At 40.4% G+C, this 16,141-nt stretch overlaps 1 protein-coding gene across 3 annotated transcripts in view; it reads right to left on the reverse strand.

Moving 5' to 3' along the window:
• The window catches only part of CHRM3 (cholinergic receptor muscarinic 3), a 295,948-nt gene that overhangs the window by 73,171 nt on the left and 206,636 nt on the right, over positions 1–16,141 (reverse strand). The gene's annotated exons all lie outside the window — the stretch shown is intronic.

The following is a 16,141-nucleotide window of genomic DNA, read 5'->3' on the forward strand; positions in this document are numbered from 1 at the left end:
CATGCTTGCAAGAAGATGCTGTGACCAGCTGTAAAAATAAAGACCCCAAAAGAATATTAAAAATTAAACAAAATAAGATAAAATATATACAATGTATATCCCTAATTAACAGTGCAGCATAATTCCAATTGCCACTGCACTCCCTGTATACCAAACCACTGGTAGTGTGGAACAACTGTGTAATCTAGACAGGGTTAGTATCATAACCCTGAGTGTTGCTTGGGAACTGGTGATTTCAGCTGAAGTTTGTTGATATGAATGAGACAGATGTGAACTGATAGTGAACAGCAGTCTTTAATATCAGCATAAAGGCAGCATAAACTACAATGAGCTGTCCTGATTAACTTTTCATCATTTCGATTTTCCTTCCACAATACTGAGTTTCATTGGTGGACGTGGCTTATAATGTAATTAGTGACAGTACCGTTGCACCAACCTTTCCCCATTGCAAGGCCCTCCTTATTATCCATTAGTTTGATTTCTTCCTACCTGTACTTGTGATTTAATCTCCTGTCCTCTTTTGGTCTCCTATCCTACCAGGGTAGTGGATCTCACCTGCACTGGAAGAATGGATGCTGTTGCTACTGACTGTAACTGTAATGGATGCACACCAGTCCCTTGCCTATTCATGGCCTCTTTTCCTATCCTATCACCATTCTTAGATTAGTAGAGTGTCTTCCTTCTGCCAGTACGGGAACTTGGCATTTTATGCACACACTGATATGACCGAGAATGAGGAAGGTAGATTGTTGCTGAATCACTATGGCAGTTTAGTATTTTGTCACTACCACTGTCTACTGGCCAACCAGAAAAACCTGCCTCTCTTCCCTTTCTTCAAACACATCTCACCAGTTGGCTTGATTATAGTTTTTAACAGCAGTCTTACTTCTGTTGCTGCTATGGGAAGGGCAATATTGTGTTGCTATGTCAGTATCCTGGCAGGGTGCCCTCCCACCACTGATAAACCACCCTTTTGTTGTACATGAGCAGAGAACCATGAGCCCCTAAGAAGCAAATGGTTTGGTGAGGGGGCAATTGGTGCTGTCATAACACAAAGATGGATGGAAGGCAGAAAAAGAGGAAGGTGTTTGGGGTATATAGAGGAAATCCCATGTGCTGCCTGGTATGGATAGGTGGTTGCATAATATTATACAAAATGAGTAAAAGAGAGTAAATAGTAACAGCAAGAGACTAGCCACTGGGAAGTCGAGGATAATACCAATCAATTTAAGCTGCTACAGTAAGGAGAGAAATTATCCCTAAAGAAAGTTGAAGAAATACAAATGTCTTAAGTTTAACTCCTTCAGTTGCATCACTGTTACAAGACCTTTGTCAGTCCAGTCCAACTCATACTTATTTGGTAGAAGGAAATCTTATCATACTTAATGTTAAACACTTTTTTCCCTGCATTTGCGAAGGCTTTCACGGCCGGGATTTAATGACGTTGTGGGTTTTTCGGGCTCTTTGGCCGTGAGATCAGCTTTTGTCCTTTTTCAGGAGATGGGTGATTAGTGTGTCTTGTGGGTGTTTTGTTGTGATAAGGAGGAGAGATTATCTGTCACTATGATTGATGGGTGTCATTAGCTGGTCTTTTGTGTGTAGTGATCCCCTGTCCTTGTGGCTAGGTAGAGTTTGTTGACCTTTTGCACGCTGTATTTTTCAGAGCTGGGAGCCAAGTTTTGTTGAGTTTGAAAAAGGACAAACGCTGATCTCACAGCCATAAATACTCAACTCCCAAACAAACTGTACCAGAGCACAGAGTGCTGTCCTTTGAAGATGTCGGCCACAGAGACTGGCAAAATGTCAGAACACGGCCAAAGAGCCCAAAAAACCCACAACAACCACTTTTTTTCCTGTTTAGCAAATCCAGGAGTGGATCTCCCCTCTTGCATTTTCTTGGGGTGGAAGTTAAGGTAATAAAAGTGTGTATCAATCTGTACACATATTGAACGGGGAAGGCGGATCTGTGGCTCATCCCCCCCATTCTGCGTATGTACTTTGCTTGATGACCTTCAATTGCACATTTGCTTTAAACCAAACGTTTTCTATCTTTCAGAACCTCCTTGCTTGTTGAAATGTAGAAACAGAGATTAAGGTTAGAAAAAGGAGGTCAGTCTTTACCGAACAACATCTGGTTAGAGAAATGTTTTTAAAAGCCACTGTATAGATTGTGAACAGTCAAGAGCAACCCTTGGACTCCCTGTAGAAAGGACACCAGCTTCAGTCTGTCTCTCTAAGTCTTAAAGAGACAGATACGGCATACTATTTTTTGTCTGGTGCTCAAGCTTTCCTCATATTTGAGGAACAGGTATACAGAAAAGGCTAGACCTACTCAAAGGGTGTGCATGTTTAAAAAACACAGTTTTTACCCCATAGCTGCCACTATGTTTTGCATTTAGGAAAAGACACAGGTAGAAATTTCAAGCTTTCAGAAGGTCGCAAGATTGAGAGGTCTCCAGCATCAACAAATAATAGCTATAATAAAAAGGTTGCCAAAATAAACAAGAAAAGGGAAGAACAATCTTCACCATTCTTTTATTTCGGAAAGACAACAGGGAAACTAGTCATCAGCTATAAATATATGATGGCTACTGTATAATTGCTTAGAACTAAGCAGCATGTTTTGAAAGCAGTATCTTAAAATGCATACTCTGTATACATCCCAGTCATTTTCTTTAAGTAACTGTGAAGTATTTCAGTGCTCTCATTCCTACTTCCTTAATCCTTTCATTGACAAAAAACACTATGACCTAAAATGACTAACCATTACCAGCAAGTGATCTTTTAATGCTGCAATTAGCACGTCTCATTAGTATCATGAAGAGCTGAAGACTGCCAAACACTACAAAAACAATACATTTGTCATGGGGTTTTATCAGTTAGCACTAACATGCACTGTAGAACAATGTCTGTGACCAGCCATAATCTTGTTCTCCCACAGCTGCCAGTCTGCTGTGACTGAAGACATGTTGGCCAGTCTGTTTGCCTTAGCAGAGAACGGAATGACATTCACTGGCAGGAATGAGCAGACAGGGGCCCCTAACTTTCAGCACACAACATTTTTCATTCCAAAGCCATTCCATAACAACCAATTTAATATTTTCACTATTAAGGTAATGGAAAATTATTTTGAAAGTACTTTATGTTTTTCATCTCTGTCCCACCACAGTCATGAGGAACCTCAGGACAAACACATTGAAATAAACTCCCCTTAGGCATCACAATCTAGACATGTTCAGACCAGATAGCAATATCTTTGAGGTGGAGTGGGGGGGGGGTCTTATTTGCTCCTCTCTCTCCTTTCTACCTTCTAAGGAACTTAGTCTGATTCCAAATACCGTAAGATGGATACAGTGGAATGATTCGCCCAAAGACAGCGCAAGCGAACAAATGCTTTAGATGCTAATTCAAAGGAATGCAAAATATAATTCACTTACTAATGAACTTACTTCCAAATGCAATTTTGTAGGCAGAATAATAGTACTCTTTCCAGCTGCATGTAAATTGCCAATTGGTATATTAGTCATTGACAGTCAAGAACACCAGATATAGTTTTCTTATACATATATTACTTAATTTTCTTCTTTTTAAAAACAAGAGAAAAAATAAAGTAAAGCAAAGCGTGCTGCTTATATACCGCCCCATAGCGCTTCAAGCACTCTCTGGGCGGTTTACAATTTAATTATGCAGGCTACACATTGCCCCCCCCCCGCGAGCTGGGTACTCATTTTACCAACCTCAGAAGGATAGAAGGCTAAGTCATCCTTGAGCCGGCTACCTGGGATTTCAACCCCAGGTTGTGAGCACAGTTTTAGCTGCAGTACAGCGATTTAACCACTGTGCCATGAGGCTACATGTCTTTCAGTAGATATTTTCCATATGGACAGCTACAAAATTAAACATTTGGGGGGGGGGAACACAGAAATCTAGACTGACTGGGTTTCAGATATCCATGTGGTTCCCCCCAGGACAGTGGTTTTCCCCCAAGGAAAGTGCCCTTTACCAGTTGGCTTGGGAAAAAAACTTCACCAAACTTGAAGGGATTGTGGAGAGAATCATAGGAAAATTTTCTGTAATTTCTCCTCTAGGTGCCGGGGGGGGCTTTCTGGGGGAGCTCTTTGTGGGTGCATAAGTCAGACATCTGATACCCCATCTTCATCAAACCTAGATGGATTGTAGAGGAGACTCAGTGTTTCTAGGTGCCTTGGGATTCATTTTAGCCAAATGAATCAATGGATCAAAGATTGGTAAAAATCCATTGATTCTGGAAGCACATTTTCAGGGTGTGTGAGGATTGCAGTGCAAATGTGCTTCCAGAGGCTGGGAAGCCTTTGGAAGCTCAAGTTTGATGTGGTCCCAAGGGCTTTAGAGGGTAAGAGACAAAATTCTCTTGTGCTGGTATCACTGTTTTCACTTACTGAATTAGCGTTCAGTAACTGACACCAAAGAAAGATGTTCTTCTCATTCTAGGGGACTGGAATGCTAAAGTAGGGAGCCAAGAGATAAAAGGAACAACAGGGAAGTTTGGCCTTGGAGTTCAGAACGAAGCAGGACAAAGGCTAATAGAGTTTTGTCAAGAGAATAAGCTGGTCATCACAAACACTCTTTTCCAGCAACACAAGAGGCGACTCTATACATGGAAATCACCAGATGGGCAATATCGAAATCAGATTGATTATATTCTCTGCAGCCAAAGATGGAGAAGCTCTATACAGTCAGCAAAAACAAGACCTGGAGCTGACTGCGGCTCTGATCATCAGCTTCTCATAGCAAAATTCAAGCTTAGACTGAAGAGAGTAGGAAAAACCACTGGGCCACTCAGGTATAATCTAAATCAAATCCCCTATGAGTACACAGTGGAAGTAAAGAACAGATTTAAGGAACTAGATTTGGTGGACAGAGTGCCTGAAGAACTTTGGATAGAGGCTCGTAACATTGTCCAGGAGGCAGCAACAAAAACCATCCCAAAGAAAAGGAAGTGCAAGAAAGCAAAATGGCTGTCCAACGAGGCCTTAGAAATAGCAGAGAGGAGAAGGGAAGCAAAATGCAAGGGAGATAGGGAAAGTTACAGAAAATTGAATGCAGACTTCCAGAGAATAGCAAGGAGAGACAAGAGGGCCTTCTTAAATGAACAATGCAAAGAAATAGAGGAAGATAACAGAAAAGGAAAGACCAGAGATCTGTTCAGGAAAATTGGAGATATTAGAGGAACATTTTGCGCAAAGATGAACATGATAAAAGACAAAAATGGGAGGGACCTAACAGAAGCAGAAGATGTCAAGAAGAGGTGGCAAGAATACACAGAGGAATTATATCAGAAAGATTTGGATATCCCGGACAACCCAGACAATGTAGTTGCTGACCTTGAGCCAGACATCCTAGAGAGCGAAGTCAAGTGGGCCTTAGAAAGCCTGGCTAACAACAAGGCCAGTGGAGGTGATGGCATTCCAGTTGAACTATTTAAAATCTTGAAAGATGATGCTGTTAAGGTGCTACATTCAATATGCCAGCAAGTTTGGAAAACTCAACAGTGGCCAGAGGATTGGAAAAGATCAGTCTACATCCCAATCCCAAAGAAAGGCAGTGCCAAAGAATGCTCCAACTACCGGACAATTGCACTCATCTCACACGCCAGCAAGGTTATGCTCAAAATCCTCCAAGGTAGGCTTCAGCAGTATGTGGACCGAGAACTCCCAGAAGTACAAGCTGGATTCCAAAGAGGCAGAGGAACTCGAGACCAAATTGCAAACTTGCGCTGGATTATGGAGAAAGCCAGAGAGTTCCAGAAAAATATCTACTTCTGCTTCATTGACTATGCAAAAGCCTTTGACTGTGTGGACCACAGCAAACTATGGCAAGTTCTTAAAGAAATGGGAGTGCCTGACCACTTTATCTGTCTCCTGAGAAACCTATATGTGGGACAGGAAGCAACAGTTAGAACTGGTCATGGAACAACTGAGTGGTTCAAAATTGGGAAAGGAGTACGGCAAGGCTGTATATTGTCCCCCAGCTTATTTAACTTATATGCAGAATACATCATGCGGAAGGCTGGACTGGAAGAAACCCAAGCCGGAATTAAGATTGCCGGAAGAAATATCAACAACCTCCGATATGCAGATGATACCACTCTGATGGCAGAAAGTGAGGAGGAATTAAAGAACCTTGTAATGAAAGTGAAAGAGGAGAGTGCAAAAAACGGTCTGAAACTCAACATCAAAAAAACTAAGATCATGGCCACTGGTCCCATCACCTCCTGGGAAATAGAAGGGGAAGATATGGAGGCAGTGTCAAATTTTATCTTCCTGGGCTCCATGATCACTGCAGATGGAGACAGCAGCCCTGAAATTAAAAGACGCCTTCTTCTTGGGAGGAAAGCGATGACAAATCTTGACAGCATCTTGAAAAGCAGAGACGTCACCTTGCCAACAAAAGTCCGAATAGTCAAAGCTATGGTTTTTCCTGTCGTGATGTATGGAAGTGAGAGCTGGACCATAAAGAAAGCAGACCGCCGAAGAATTGATGCCTTTGAATTGTGGTGCTGGAGGAGGCTCTTGAGAATCCCCTGGACTGCAAGGAGAACAAACCTATCAATACTAAAGGAAATCAACCCTGAGTGCTCACTGGAAGGACAGATCCTGAAGCTGAGGCTCCAGTACTTTGGCCATCTCATGAGAAGAAAAGAGTCCTTGGAAAAAACCTTGATGTTAGGAAAGTGTGATGGCAAGAGGAGAAGGGGACGACCGAGGATGAGATGGCTGGACAGTGTCTGCGAAGCAACCAACATGAACCTGACACAACTCCGGGAGGCAGTAGAAGACAGGAGGGCCTGGCGTGCTCTGGTCCATGGGGTCACGAAGAGTCGGACACGACTAAACGACTAAACACACACACACACACAACTCACCATTGTACCCAGTGTGGTGTAATGAACAGAGTGATAGACTAGGACTCTGGAGATCAAGGTTTAAATCATTACTTATCCATGGAAACTTACTGGGGGAGTGGAACTGGTAAGAACATCCCTTAAATATCTCACTTACCTTGAAATCTTTACTAGGGTCACTATATGTTGCTTCCAACTTTACAGCACTTAACTGACTCACTAACTCACCATTAGTAGAGAGAGAACCCACACAAGAACAAATGAATCTTCCTTACAATGAGTCACCTATCAGGTTCAGTATTTTCTACACAAGTGTACAATGAATTTTAAAACTTTTGTAAAGAAGTATTTCCCAGAACTACCTGGAGTTGTCAGGTAGAGCTTTCTTTACCCTTCTCATTAACAGCTAAGCTCTTATTAATGAGCTCACATATTTAAATAGCATTGCTTGCAGAAAAAACATTACCGTAACCTCTCAGCTGAATTTTAAATATTGCAGAAATTCACATAGTCCTAAATGATGGTAGCTGGAAGGGTATAACTCAGCCAAAGATAACTGCCTCTAAGAATAATTGATTTATGTTAGAGTTGAATTAATGGCTGACAAAACATCCTCTTTTTTTAGATGAAGTCACTGGAAGAGGAATCTAGCTTTTCAATCAAATTGCATGTCTATACACAAATGGGCGAATAGTAGACAGCTGCTTGTCAAAACCTTTATCACCTTGAAATCAGCAGGACTAAAAATAAAATTTGTCTACTATAACTGAGCAGAGAACAAGCAAAACATAATTCATGGAATGCCTCACACATTCAGAGACAAAGGAAATATCAGATATGATTAATGACAGGCCCAAAAAGAAAAACAGAGGCATGATCCATAAAGAAACATAATTATGCAGCCAAATGTAGTTATGTGGTGTCAAGTCACTTTTGATTTATGGCAACATTGTGAAGGAGTGATGCAGTCAAATAGATAATACTAAAATCCTCCCTAGAATTACTGCTGGGCATTGATCAGGATGCTTACTGTTTATTTTTTTTAGAATTTATTGACCCTTCTAGGCATTTCCGACATTTATAATTACCTAAGAACATATAATGATCCTGTAATTATAGGCAGAAGCTTGGAAACCCCTGTCATTTGCTAACCTAGGGAATGGCTATGCACAGTCACTGCTTTGGAGAAATCAGTAAATTACACTTTCCAAATACCTAACAACCACAATATGCTGCACCCTCACAAATAATGTTCCAGATTGTTTGTTTTTAGGACTAGGTGTCCACTTTTTAAGATGCTTGAGAAAGACTCCCTTTTGATAAAACAAAATTCTATACTTTGCTTTACTTCTGTAAAATAGCTCCAATCCTAGAGGTCAAACTATGATTGCCTCTGTTTCGATTTAGACTGAGCGGTTGAAATCCTGTTATCCAGCTCCATATGTGCAGTGGGGATGATGTCATCAGTACTTTGCCCCCCCCATGAAAGATTGCTGATAAAAAGTAATTCTGCAATGCATGTAACTTGTACACAATGTAACCAAGTTTGCAATGTAAAGAAAGCCTTTAATCAGTGGTGCTCAGCTGCTGCTGAGATCATCATCACTGTGTATGTGGAGCTGTGAGAAAGAGATTGGCCGAGAGGGTAGGAGGAGTGGTGACTATCTTATTGCAACAGGATAGGACCCCATCATCCTTAAGGAGGCAATAGTAAAACCATTGTTTAAACAGCTCTCTTTGGATCCTTAATAATTACTGACCAGTATCTTATATTCCATTCCTGGGTATGGTGACAGAGTGGTTTGTGGCCTCTCAGCTCCAGAGGTTCCTGGATGAGACAAATTGTTTAGACCCATTTCAATCTGGCTTCAGGCCTGGATATAGGACAGAGACTGCTTTGGTTACCTTGGTGGATGACCCGTGCAGGAAACTGTATATAGGGTCTGTGTTGTTGTTGGTTTTGCTGGACCTCTCAGCAGCTTTTAATACTATTGACCATAGTATTCTCCTGATCCTCTTTCTGGAATGGGATTTAGAGGCACTGTTTCATGGTGGCTCCAGTCCTTTCTGGAGCAGAGAACTCAGAAAGTGGTGTTGGGAGGTTTCTCTTTGACACCTTGGCTGCTGATCTGTGGGGTCCCTCAGGGTTCTGTTTTGTCTCCTATGTTATTTAACATCTAGAGATTGTCTAGTATTTAGGGGTTCGGGTCACCAGTATGTGGATGTCACCCAACTCTACCTCTCCTTGCCTCCTAAATTCAAGGAAGCTGTTTCAGCTCTAAATCAGTGTTTGGTGTCAGTAATGGGCTGCATGAGGGTGAACAAATTGAAACTTAATCCAGACAAAACAGAGGAGTTTCTGGTCAACTGAAAGGCAGATCAAGCAATAGGGATGTACCCTGTACTGGATGGAGTTACACTCTCCCTGAAAAAACAGGTGTGCAGCTTTGGGGTGCTCCTGGATTCATCTCTGAGCCTGGTTTTGGTGGTGGCCAGGAGTGCATTTGCACAATTAAAGCTAGTACTCAGTTATGTCCATTTCTTCAGAGATCTGATCTGGCCACTGTCATACATACCCTAATTACTTCCCATCACTCACTCTATGTGGGGTTTCTGATGGAAAGTGTCAGGAAACTTCAGCAGGTCCAAAATGGAGCAGCCAGACTGCTGACTGGGACTGGTTACATAGATCACATAACTCCTCTGTTACAGTAGCTCCATTGTAGTTTCTGGGCACAATTCAAAGTGCTGGTTTTAATCTATAAAGCCCTAAATAGCCTGGGTCTAAGCTATCTCCCACTGTGCCTCCCACTGTAAACTGGCTTGGGTGCTAAGGTGAGGCCTTTCTCTTGGCTCCACCACCTTCACAGGTGTGTCTGACGGAGACACAGGAAACAGCCTTCTCTACTCTCAGACTTTGGAACTGCCTCCCACAGACTGGCTCCATCTTTGCTGTCCTTCCAAAAGCAGGCAAAGACCTTTTTCTTCAGGCAAGCCTTCTCTCAGTGACTGCCTACATAAGCGACTGCTTAAATGGCTGGCTAAATGGATCATTTTATACATTACTGCCCTGACTGGGTCTTTAGCTATACTTGTACTTACCATCTCTCAGAGTGTCATTTGTTTGTTGCATTTTAGCATTTGCATACTTATTATTTTAGCTTTAATACTGTCTTTTAATGATGTAAGCTGCCTCTTTATACAGTGGTGCCTCGCTTAACGAGCGCCCCGTACAGCGATGAATTCGGATAGCGATCCCTTTTCCGGGATCGCTAATGCGAAGGCATCGCGTCGGCCCCAATGGGCGAAATTCGCATAGCGAAGATCGGTAAGCGTTTCGCTTACCGACCTTCGCTTTGTGACCTGCGGATCAGCTGTTCAGCAGGTCCAAAATGGCCGCTGGAACACCCGAAATGGCCGCGGGCAGCATTTTCGCACCCTTGGTAAGCGAGGGGAGGGTGCGAAAACGCTGTGCGCGGCCATTTCGGGTGTTCCGGCGGCCATTTTAGACCCGCCGAACAGCTGATCCGCGGTCTTGCTGCAGCCGAAATGGCCATGCGCAGCGTTTTTGCACCCTCCCCTCGCTTACTGAGGGCGCGAAAATGGCTGCCGGACCCGGAAAACATCGCTGTACGGTGAGTTTTCTGCCAATTTGGAATGCATTAAACGATGTTTAATGCGTTCCAATGGCTTTTTTTTATCCGTACAGCGATGTTTTCGCATAGCGAAGGTTAATCCGGAGCGAGGCACCACTGTACTTGTTTTTCTTAGCTTAAAATATTATATTTTAAAGATGTAAACCACTGTTGTATACTCATTGTTTTCTGCATTAAATAGGGGGGCGGGGTATAAATTGAATGAATGAGTGAATGAGTGAATGAATGAATGAATGAATGAATGAATGAATGAATTATCTTTTGAGGATGTATGCCACTTTTGGTCCTTTTTAAGAAGAAAGGTGGGGTAAAAACGAATAAAGAAGCAAACAATAAGGCAAGATTCTAAATTATTTCTTTCCTCATTTGATCTTTTAAATAAATTTTGACCCTAAAGACAAAATGTTCTTGCAGTGTAACATTTTGCCCATGGTGTTCTGCAGTCTTCCACTTGCAAATCTTCACCACACTCCCATATGACAAAACTGGTCTGACAGTGAGCAGCTCCCTTTAGCTCCCCAGGGAAATGTCTTAAACACAATTCCCTTAAGCAAGCAATGAAAAGTATCTCTTTTGGTGGCTTTTAAAAATATTTACAGAGTCTCATCTAGAAAATTCAGAAGAATCAGTTTCTACAAGGCATATGAATCATGATTTAGTATGTTCTGATAAACTAGTACCATGCTAGGAAGGAAAGAAAATAAGATCCACAAATATTGGATGGGTGAAAGGTGGCTTGGAAATAGTATATGTGAAAAGGATCTAGGGGTCTTAGTAGACAACAAGGTCCTCATAAGCCAACAGAGTCATGCAGGAGCAATAATAATAATAATAATTTAATTTAAGTAATTAAAACAAAACAATAAATGGTTGTTGTGGGTTTTTCGGGCTCTTTGGCCGTGTTCTGAAGGTTGCTCTTCTTAACATTTCACCAGTCTCTGTGGCCAGCATCTTCAGAGGACAGCACTCTGTCCCATCAGAACACAGACAAAGAGCCCGGAAAACCCACAACAACCATTAGATCCTGGCCGTGAAAGCCTTCACGAATACATAAAACAATAAATGCTGTACTACTAGAAATGTAAGGCCCAGGTCAAGAGAAGTAATAGTGACACTCCAGTCTGCTTTGGTTGAGCCTCTCCTAGAGTATTGTGTCCAGTCAGGAGAACCACAGTTTAATGTTGAGAAAATGAAATCTGTCCAGAGGAAGGCAACCAGAATGGCTGGAGGGCGTTTTTTTTCCTGACTAAACATCAGGGGGGGAAATCATAACTAAATATTTCCTAACAGTGACAGCCATTCAACAATTGAATTGACTGCTCTGGAAAGTGGTGGGCTGTCCTGCACTGGAGATTTTAAACCAGAGATTGGATAGCTACTTATCAGGGATGCTTTAGCTGTGGATTTCATAAATTGGCAGGGTCTGGACTTGCTGACCTTCCAACTCTACAGTTCTTTGATTCTATGATAAGGCACGCACACACAAAAAAATGACAGGCATTAATTGTTTGCATCTTTCTGAAAATATAGCCTGTGCTTTGTGCTTGCTATGTGTGCACTAGATATCACAAAAGAAAAAGAGATGTTAGATATATTTTAAACAAACTGTGTTAAAAGCAAGATCTTTTGTAGGACCCAAGAATTCTTTACAAATTGAAATTTCTTGACATCCCTAGTTTCCAGCCCCTGAATGGATCAGTGTCCACTTCTAGTCTGTTTTTACAAGGTGAACATTTCAATGGGAAATCGTTTGCTCAGACTTTAATCTGGTGTTCTAATGCTTGCCACTCCTTTGAGGCATGTTTCCTGAATCTTGTCCCTGAAGAATCCCTGAATAGTGTCTTTCACACAATAGTCCAGTAATGTTCACCAGCATTTCTAGCAGTAAAGTGTAACATGTCATGACTTCAGGTCAATGCCCACTTCAAACATTTGAGACTGATGTTTAAGGATAATTCATTGTCTACACAAACATTCACAATGTGAGGTAAAGTGACACATAATGAATTAAAGGACGACAGTGAATTAAATGAGATGGTTGGACAGTGTCATCGAAGCTACCAGCATGGATTTGACTAAACTCCGGGAGGCAGTGGAAGACAGGAAGGCCTGGTGTGCTCTGGTTCATGCGGTCACGAAGAGTCAGACATAACTTAACGACTAAACAACAAGTGAATTAAAGCTTTTATTTGGAGAGGACTGGGAAGAAAGCAACTTCCCAGCTTATAAATCACTTAGTTATTTAATATCTTGTACGTTTTCTCTAGCTTTACTGGATAAAGACCAGTTTCAAATAAAGATTTCATGACTACCATCATTCTGTCATTGAAGGCACATGGGTCAAAAAGTACAACAATGAATGGTATACTTTTTGACACAATCAAATGAGCAAAGTACAAAATGCCAAGAGAAATCACAGAAGTTTTGACTGCACAGACATTACTTCACTGAGAACATTATATCTTAGAGAATTATGGTTTCTGTCAGTTAGAGTCTAGTTCTATGTTTACACTAGAATGTTGTCATCATTGATATTCATCTACCATCTTCTAGAATATATTAAGATTTTTCTGGAGGAAACATGCAGAATATAAATACAAAAGAAACCTAAATCTACATAATCTTAAAGGGTATTTGACATGATATGTGACCACTCCAAATTCTCTGAACATTTTTATGTGTGCAATAATACTAATAATCCTGCAACTGATATATTGACTGAAGAAATATGTCTCTCTATTTTATATCCTTCTTGTTCCTTAACTGCTTACATATTATCAAACCACTGCAGTGGGATGTTCTATAGTATTATGGCTACTCTAAATTGAATTAAATTACAGAAAGGACTGAAATCACAATCGATCGGATTATTTATTTATTTATTTATTTATTTATTTATTTATTTATTTATTTATTTATTTATTTATTTATTTATTTATTTGATTGATTGATTGATTGATTGATTGATTGATTGATTGATTGTATTTATACCCCACCTATCTAGTCATTTCGACCACTCTAGGCAGCTTGGGTTTAAGAACTTCCATGCCTTTCAATCTAATCCTCACCTGTATTAAATTTCCCAAAACTAAAATTACCGGAGCTTGTTAACTCCCACCTTAAAAGAGAAGCAAGGATTAGAAGCCTCCATACTCTTTTTTTTTGTTGTTGTTGTTGTTCTTTTAGATTGTCTCAGGGAAAGACTGCAGATGAAAAATCTAAAGATGAGGGACATGGGGATTTCTTATTTAAACTCCCTGGGCAAGCAGTGAAGATTTCACTTGTACCAGGCCTCTTTCTCCCTAGAAACTATTGAAACACGTTCATGAAACAATCTTAAATGTTGCTAATAATGAACAGTACCAGGTTGAAATGCAAGAGTAAGGTAATGGGGTTACCACTTTTTTGTCCTCATCAAGTACTAGAACCATATGTTGCATGGGGAGACATGAAGTTGCAAAAACAGGCTGGTGGAGAACCTCTCATTGGTCCCATGCAGCTTTGGACTTCAAACCTAGGGTGGAGTAGAATCTCTGAACTCTACTGAATCTGACTTAAAAAGTAATTTCAAAATTAAAATGTAGTGGTTCAGTCCTGATCTCAATGTTTTGGAATGAAGCACCATATATATTTAGAGGTAAATGAATGAATAAAACTAATGAATAAATGAGCTGCCTTTACAACATGAATGTGAAATTATTTTGCATTTTGAAAACAGTAGTCCATTATGAAGAATATTTGCTCCACTTAGTTATCATACCGTAAGTGGGCACTGACCCTGAAGAAATGCTGTATTTTTCAAACAGTAGGCTCAATGGGTTTTCTTTTCTTTCCCTTTTTGTACCTGAAACAAATACTATAGCTTTTACAAGGTATGCATTCCACTTTACCAACAAGAAGAAATTGACTCTAGAAAATGAAAACATTAGAAAAAAACTGATCTGCAGACTAGCTGGAACTTCAAATGGTTACCTTTTGGATTACAATTCTCATAATTCCCAAATATCTAAATCTGTTGTAGTTCAAACGCTAACTTTTCCAAACGTTGAAATTAGCCATGGAGAAGAGGGGATGAAATATTTTTTTCTTTCAGGGAGTGTTGGGATGATCACTCTATCATACTTTTCATGTCCATCAGTCCATAACTTCAAAGTCTTAAAAATGGATAATGAAAATTCAAATACATGCCTATCAACAGGCACTTAAGGTTGTACATACTGCTTTTTTTTTATCCTTTTGGATCATTTTAAGGAGAAAGGCGAGGTAAAAATATGCATTTCCTCCAAGTTCTCCGCTCAACCATTTCATTCTCTCAAAAATCCTATAAAGTAATTCATGTGAAGGAACTCAGTGGCTATGTATATCCAAATTCAAGTCTCCCCAGTCCCACGTCTGATGCTCTAAGCACAACATCACACCTCACCAACATTTAAATTCATATTCCAAACTCACAACAGTCCATCTCTGTACAGTAGATAATGGGTGCACACAACACTGTTGCCATAATGGTTGGCACAATGGTTTTCCACCATCAATCAAGCCACCACAGTTGCAAAAAAAGAATACTGCACTTTGAACCTTTGGTCTTGTCCTTCAGTGTTTTTTTTTTAAAAAAAACAACAACAGTTAAAGCTGGAAGACAGATAAACATGTCTGGAAAGGGGCCATATTATTTACAGCAGTGTTTTGTCTTGTGCTCCACTTCCTCTTCAGGCATGTGATTTATTCATTCAGGGCTCCTGCTGGCATGGTTCATTTTTCTCTTTCTAACACCAGCCTAGATTCTCAACAAAAATACCAGGAGCATCATGTTTTGTGGATGTGCATAATGTTAGCAGTTAACAGTGTCCTAACCAGCCAAGACCATCAATAACCAGTGTCCTGACCAACCATTTCTGGACTTTGAGCACCAATTCCAATGTTGTCTAACTACATACCACCAACTGTACTATCAGGCCACAGAAAGGAGACAATTTAAAGGCTACTAGGGTGGTGCACAATAGAGATTTAAGGATGGACATTATACATGCCTGGAAAACCAACTTGAGGAAAGATGGGGAAGTTTCTTCAGGCATACTGAATAAAATGGGAGTAGAAGAAAGACAGGAGGTAATAGAGGTTGGGTCATTCTTGCATATGGGCCAGATCTCAGTCCTATGCACTCTTTCATTCAAAAGATAAAAATTACTTGTAATCCAGTAAATGAGGACTGTTCTCTGACTTCTTTTGTTTTTAGATCTACCAAAGGATAATCTACAAAACCTGGATACAGTATATACGTAGAAGTACATCTATTTAATTTTCTGTTCTCATCCTATTTGCAGTTCTTACCATATATTGCATTATATCACATTGCTTTGCTTTTTATGATATTGTGAATCACCCTGAAGTTTAGTAGATGAAGGACAGTAATTAAGTAAAATAAAAAAAAAATGATGACACAATGCAGTTTGAAAGCCTATAGCTGATTGACTGTAGATAACACAGTATGTTCTCATGCCCTGCAGATTTGTACTGGGAAGTAACAAAATAGTAACAGGAGCCTGAAGAACTACTATGTTCTACACATATATAAATAACATCATACAGGCTGATTCAAATT

Source organism: Pogona vitticeps, chromosome 1 (genome assembly GCF_051106095.1).
Source record: "Pogona vitticeps strain Pit_001003342236 chromosome 1, PviZW2.1, whole genome shotgun sequence".
In the NCBI taxonomy this organism is placed as follows: Eukaryota; Metazoa; Chordata; class Lepidosauria; order Squamata; family Agamidae; genus Pogona; species Pogona vitticeps.